General features: G+C 38.7%; 1 non-coding gene across 1 annotated transcript; it reads right to left on the bottom strand.

Annotated features, from left to right (window-relative positions):
- Window positions 1-5,380: 5,380 nt before the first annotated feature.
- TRNAW-CCA (transfer RNA tryptophan (anticodon CCA)) lies at window positions 5,381-5,452 on the bottom strand. The gene has a single exon. It is a non-coding gene; the product is annotated as a tRNA-Trp (tRNA).
- Window positions 5,453-6,036: the final 584 nt, after the last annotated feature.

Genomic DNA, 6,036 nt, shown 5'->3' with positions numbered 1-6,036 from the left:
AATCAGTGTACAAAAGACCTGAGTGGACATTTTACTGCAAAATATATAGAGATGGCAAACAAAATAGCCATTAGCGAAACTCATTTTATAATAAGTATTTATTGTTCAGATAATATGACTGAGAAATTTCACTATATACATGCACTTTATTTTTCCTGTTCCCCAAACAACAAACCATGAAAATAGCAATTGAGGTTATCTCTGATCTTTCCGTGTTCAACATGGTTGTTGCTGTAGTTGCTAAGTCATGTCTTACTCTTTGTGACCCCATAGACTGTAGCCTGCCAAGCTCCTCTGTCCATGGGATTTCCCAGGCAAGAATACTGGCATGGGTTGACACTTCATTCGCCAGGGGATCTTTCAAAATCAGGGATTAGGGATGAAACCCATGTCTCCTGCATTGGCAGGCAAATTCTTTAACACTGAGCCACCAGGGAAGTCCATTCATCTCAATAATCAAAAACAAAAGAAGAACTCTTAAAGGAGTATCCCCAAACAATTATCCCTAAACTTTAACTGTTGGATTCAGGGAGCTTCCCAACCTGAAAAATTACCAATATATACTTTTAAATTGAAGGAAAAGAATTCAAATTTGATCTCAGATTCAACTATAATGATTGGGCATAAATACTACTTTTTTAAAAAGCTGCAGTCATATGATTAAGTCTTTCTGCTTGAGGCCCTCAAAGACATACAGTCCCTCATAGATACTGAAATGTGATAGAAATTGACCAAGGAGCCAGTCTTTCCCAATGATGAGTTGAACAATGGCTAAGATGAAGTTATTAGAGCAGCCCAGAGCTCTCAGACAAAGACTTGTTCTTCCTGTGGGGTCCTTGGAATGCTTTCCACCATTCCCTGGGTATTCCTCTTGGATGATTTTCTTGGAAAATATTCACATTGATCTTTGGTTTATTCCATCGCTTCTCTAAGAAGCCAAAGTTAAAAACTGACCTTGAGCTCAAGTAACTTCTAATGTGTCACATATGGAGGCAAGGAGATAAATCTCTGTCTGTGGTTGAGAAAGAATAATTCTGCCAAAGCAGTGTTCCCAACAGCACGGATGATAACAATAACTCCACATATTAATAAAGTCTTTACATCTACCAAGTATTTTCATATGTATTATATTCTGCATTTTCATACCACATAAAATAATCTGGTCAACTTGTGGCATAGTTTTTATATTAATAATTATGTTGCTATTCTATGGTGTAGGGAATTATAATTTATTTCTTTCTCCTACCATGATGACTTTATTTTCCTTGGTTAATTATTTACTTAGGACAATGCTTAGTTCTTCCCAACCCAGGGATCAAACCTAAACCTGGGTCTCCTGCATTGCAGGCATATTCTTTACCATCTAAGCCACCAGGGAAGTCCTTTAGGTCTCTGAGCCTTTGCCAAAAAGTTTGAAGATTCCATTAATTACTGCTGTTAATTATCATACTCTCAAGTAGAACATAAATATCTGCATTGAGACTAGTTATGTATGTACATATAACATAAGCTTATCACAATTTCAAGAGAGAGTTACCATTTTTAAGTTGAAGTAAGTATAAAGGTAACTTTTTATTTGTTAACTTACTTAAATCAACAGCAAATTGGATCAAAATTAGCCATTTCCACTCCCTATCATTTATTTTTTTGTTCACCTACTGAGGTGTTATTTTTCTTATATATTTAAATGAGTTATTTCATAATAAAAATTAACTCTTTCTTATAATTGATAAAGTGTTTTTCAGGTTTGTTTTTCTTTCATTTTAGTTTTTCTTTTTATTACACAGATGTTTTCCCCTTCAGTTCAGTTCAGTTCAGTTCAGTCGCTCAGTCGTGTCCGACTCTTTGCGACCCCATGAATCGCAGCATGCCAGGCCTCCCTGTCCATCACCAACTCCCAGAGTTCACCCAGACTCACGTCCATTGAGTCAGTGATGCCATCCAGCCATCTCATCCTCTGTCGTCCCCTTCTCCTCCTGCCCCTAATCCCTCCCAGGATCAGAGTCTTTTCCAATGAGTCTACACTTCCCATGAGGTGGCCAAAGTACTGGAGTTTCAGCTTCAGCATCATTCCTTCCAAAGAACACCCAGGACTGATCTCCTTCAGAATGGACTGGTTGGATCTCCTTGCAGTCCAAGGGACTCTCAAGAGTCTTCTCCAACACCACAGTTCAAAAGCATCAATTCTTCAGTGCTCAGCCTTCTTCACAGTCCAACTCTCACATCCATACATGACTACTGGAAAAACCATAACCCTGACTAGATGGACCTTAGTCGGCAAAGTAATGTCTCTGCTTTTGAATATGCTATCTAGGTTGCTCATAACTTTTCTTCCAAGGAGTAAGCGTCTTTTAATTTCATGGCTGCAGTCACCATCTGCAGTGATTTTGGAGCCCAAAAAAATAAAGTCTGACACTGTTTCCACTGTTTCTCCATCTATTTCCCATGGAGTGATGGGAGTGGATGCCATGATCTTCGTTTTCTGAATGTTGAGCTTTAAGCCAACTTTTTCACTCTCCTCTTTCACTTTCATCAAGAGGCTTTTGAGTTCCTCTTCACTTTCTGCCATAAGGATGGTGTCATCTGCATATCTGAGGTGATTGATATTTCTCCCGGCAATCTTGATTCCAGCTTGTGTTTCTTCCAGTCCAGCGTTTCTCATGATGTACTCTGCATTTAAGTTAAATAAGCAAGGCAGAGAAAGTTTTCCCCCCTCACTCTAATACTATTAAATTTGTGTCCTGTTTCACTCTGATTGAACTTTACTAAAATGTTTAACTCTGTTTTTGATCCATATGAAATATTTTTATAAGAAATATGGATATAAATGTTAATATTATTTTCTTTTTTATACATGTAATACCTATATACTTTGAAATGGAAAAATAAATCTAAGAGGCTTATTATAACATATGAATCCCTTGCTGCTATCCCCTCGATATTTCCCTTCTTCAGTGTCATCCCCTGTCTATATTTCTATATATAGGGGCTTCCCAGGTGGCTCACTGATAAAGAATCCTACAGCCAAAGCCAGAGATATGGAGAAGATCCTCTGGAGAAGGAAATGGCAAATCACTTCAGTATTCTTGCCTGGGAAATCCCATGGACAGAGGAGTTTGGTGTGGTACAGTCCATGGAGTTATAAAAGAGTCAGACACAACTTAGAGAATGAACAACAACAGTGCTTGTATCATTCATTTTTGTATTTTTTCAATTTTGGACATCTCAAGATGGGAGATATGAACTTAACTCTCTTTCCCTATGCCACATTACTACACACAGACACACCTTCATACTCTCATCTCCCCAATAAACTTATATATTTATGTTTAATAATATATATTTATATTATTAAATATATAATATTAAAACATTATAATATATATTTATATTAAAGTTATTGAAATTTTACTTATAACTGATCACGCAGCTAGATATAATTATTTTCCTTATTTCACATAAACTTTGTTCTCCTTGGAGTCAATGAATGTGTCATTTACTTTGTTTTCTTTGTTGCCTGTGTTGTTATAGCTAATTCACCCTCATCTTTTCCTCAGTGTTCAAACACATCCAGGAGGAGTCAGTCCTCCTCTCGAATGCGGGCATGCACTTGCGCTTTCCTCCAGAGCGGTAGCAGCAGTGTCACGCATTCTGCCGCGTGGATCAAGGGATCTATGGCTTTCCCTCGAGGCTTTCCCACGAGGCTTTCCCACAGGGCTGTCCCACGTGCCACCGTGGTGGGAGTCGATCCTCGGCATGAACGTCGAGGCAGTGCAGGGAAAATACGTTCCTCTGGAATGGACTGACACATCTGCGGGACTCTTGGAATGGTGGCACGACCCTGGAGTTCCTCTCGCCTTTCATCTGGTGGAAAACTTCTATTTCAGAACCTCTGACCTACTCCAATTCTGGACTGGTTAGGTTACTCTCTAGCCCTGTTACACAACTTTTACCCTAGTATTTCTTCTCAGAATTCCTAGTACTTAGCATAGCCTGCAATGACAGACTCCCAAAACAGAAACTTATTTCCTTCTCAAGGAACCATCTAAGATGGTGGTCCTTGGTTAGTGGGTGTGTCTCCTCCATGTAGCGAATTTGGAATCTGGGTTTCTTTCATCTTGTAAATGTACCATCTATCATCTTCTGTATCCAGTTGCTTCAAGGAGAGTTAGAAGAGGCACTTCTACTTCTTGAAAAGAGTAGCCTGGAAGTACCACAATTAGTTCTATCCACAGGACTCAGTCCTGAGCCAATATTTAAAGCAAGAGAGTTTGGTGGATAGTCTAACTATGTACTTAAAAGGAAAAGGAAAGGAATTTTTACTGACTGCTAGACAGTCACACCATCATATCAAGGGCATTCCTTCTGGTACTTACTTGAGTGGAATCTTCTGTTTCCTAGATCCTGTCTTCTCTCTTACTTTTACTTTCTTGGTTAGTGGAACACACCCTAAAATAGCTTTTTGAGAAAGGGTGAGAATGAGATAAATTTTTAGTGATATCATCTGTCCAAAAATACCCTTATTCTACTCATATTTGCTAATTTGACTGAACACAGAATTATAGGTTAGAAAACATTTCCCCTGAAAAATGTGAAGACCTTTCCATAATAGTTTTTAAGGTATTGCTCTGTTTCTACAAAGTCCAAAGACTTCATGTATAATCTTTAGTATAACTGATTTTTTTCTTGCTCTGGGAGCTTCAAGAGCTTTTCTTGACCACTGAAATTTTGTATTGGCAGGGTGTCATTCTGTTTTGGTCCATTCTCCCATGGACTGTAGCCTACCAGGCTCCTCTGTCCATGGGATTTTCCAGGCAATAGTACTAGAGTGGATTGCCATTTCCTTTTCCAGGGGATCTTCCCGACCCAGGGATCGAACCCGGGTCTCCCACATTGTAGACAGACACTTTACCATCTGAGCCACCAGGGAAATCCTTAAATTTTCATTATATAACATTATTTCCTCATGATTTTCTCTTCTGTTTTCTCTGATTTGTCTATTTAGAACTATAATTTTGGGTATGGATACTCATAAGACAATCTTCTAATATTTTTCTTTCCTATTTTCCATTTCTATTTAACTTTCTGAGAGAATTCCTCATCATTAGCTTCTAAAGCTTAGAATCATTCAATCATATTTTATATATAGTTTTAATTTTCAAGACCTTTTTTCCTTGGAGTCATATTATCCCTTTTTGTGGCATACTATTCTCGTTTTATTGATGCAAAATCTTCTCAGTTATTCATGAGTGAGTGAAGTCGCTTAGTCGTGTCTGACTCTTTGCAACCCCAAGGACTGTAGCTTACGAGGCTTTTCCGTCCATGGGATTCTCCAGGCAAGAATACTGGAGTGGGTTACCATTTCCTTCTCCAGGGGATCTTCCCGACCCAGGGATCGAACCTGGGTCTCCTGCATTGGAGGCAGACGCTTTAACCTCTGAGCCACCAGGGAAGTTATTTATAATATAATGATATTTTGAATATGTTCTGTATCCCTGTATAATCAAGTCCCATCCATGCTGATGTCTTCTATTTATTTATTTTAGTTTCTATCTTTTTAATTAGCAGTTTTGCTCAAATACCAGGGGATCAGTGGCTGTCTGCTCACGGTCAAGAGTGGATCTGTGCAGGATGATGGGAACTGCTAGGTACTGTGTACACTGTCAACTTTGGGCTTCACTTCTACGAATGATGTGACTGGGCTATATCGTGAAGAAAATACTGATGTACACCTTAATGTCTTTTCTTGTTGGACCATTGAAATTCTGCACAGATGAACCATCCAGTGTATTAAAGAAAGTATAAGCCACGTTCCTAGTATTCTGAGATCAAAGTGAGGAAAGAGTGTTACAGAGCACTGAACATTCAGTGCACAAAATTTTGTGAAATCTCTCAATTTGGCAGTAAGATTTTTTTTTCCTTCAAATTCACCAAATATTCCTAGTCTGGAGATATGCAGCCTCTCCAGAAAATAAACTCCCTCTTCTGCCAGGGTGACAGAAGAGAAACCTTCCAGCTGGGTGAAAAAGGGAAAGA

The sequence above is a fragment of the Ovis canadensis genome, chromosome 3, assembly GCF_042477335.2.
Source record: "Ovis canadensis isolate MfBH-ARS-UI-01 breed Bighorn chromosome 3, ARS-UI_OviCan_v2, whole genome shotgun sequence".
NCBI classification, from domain to species: Eukaryota; Metazoa; Chordata; class Mammalia; order Artiodactyla; family Bovidae; genus Ovis; species Ovis canadensis.
The sequence above is the reverse complement of the archived record's forward strand: the minus strand, read 5'-3'. Positions and strand labels throughout refer to the sequence as shown.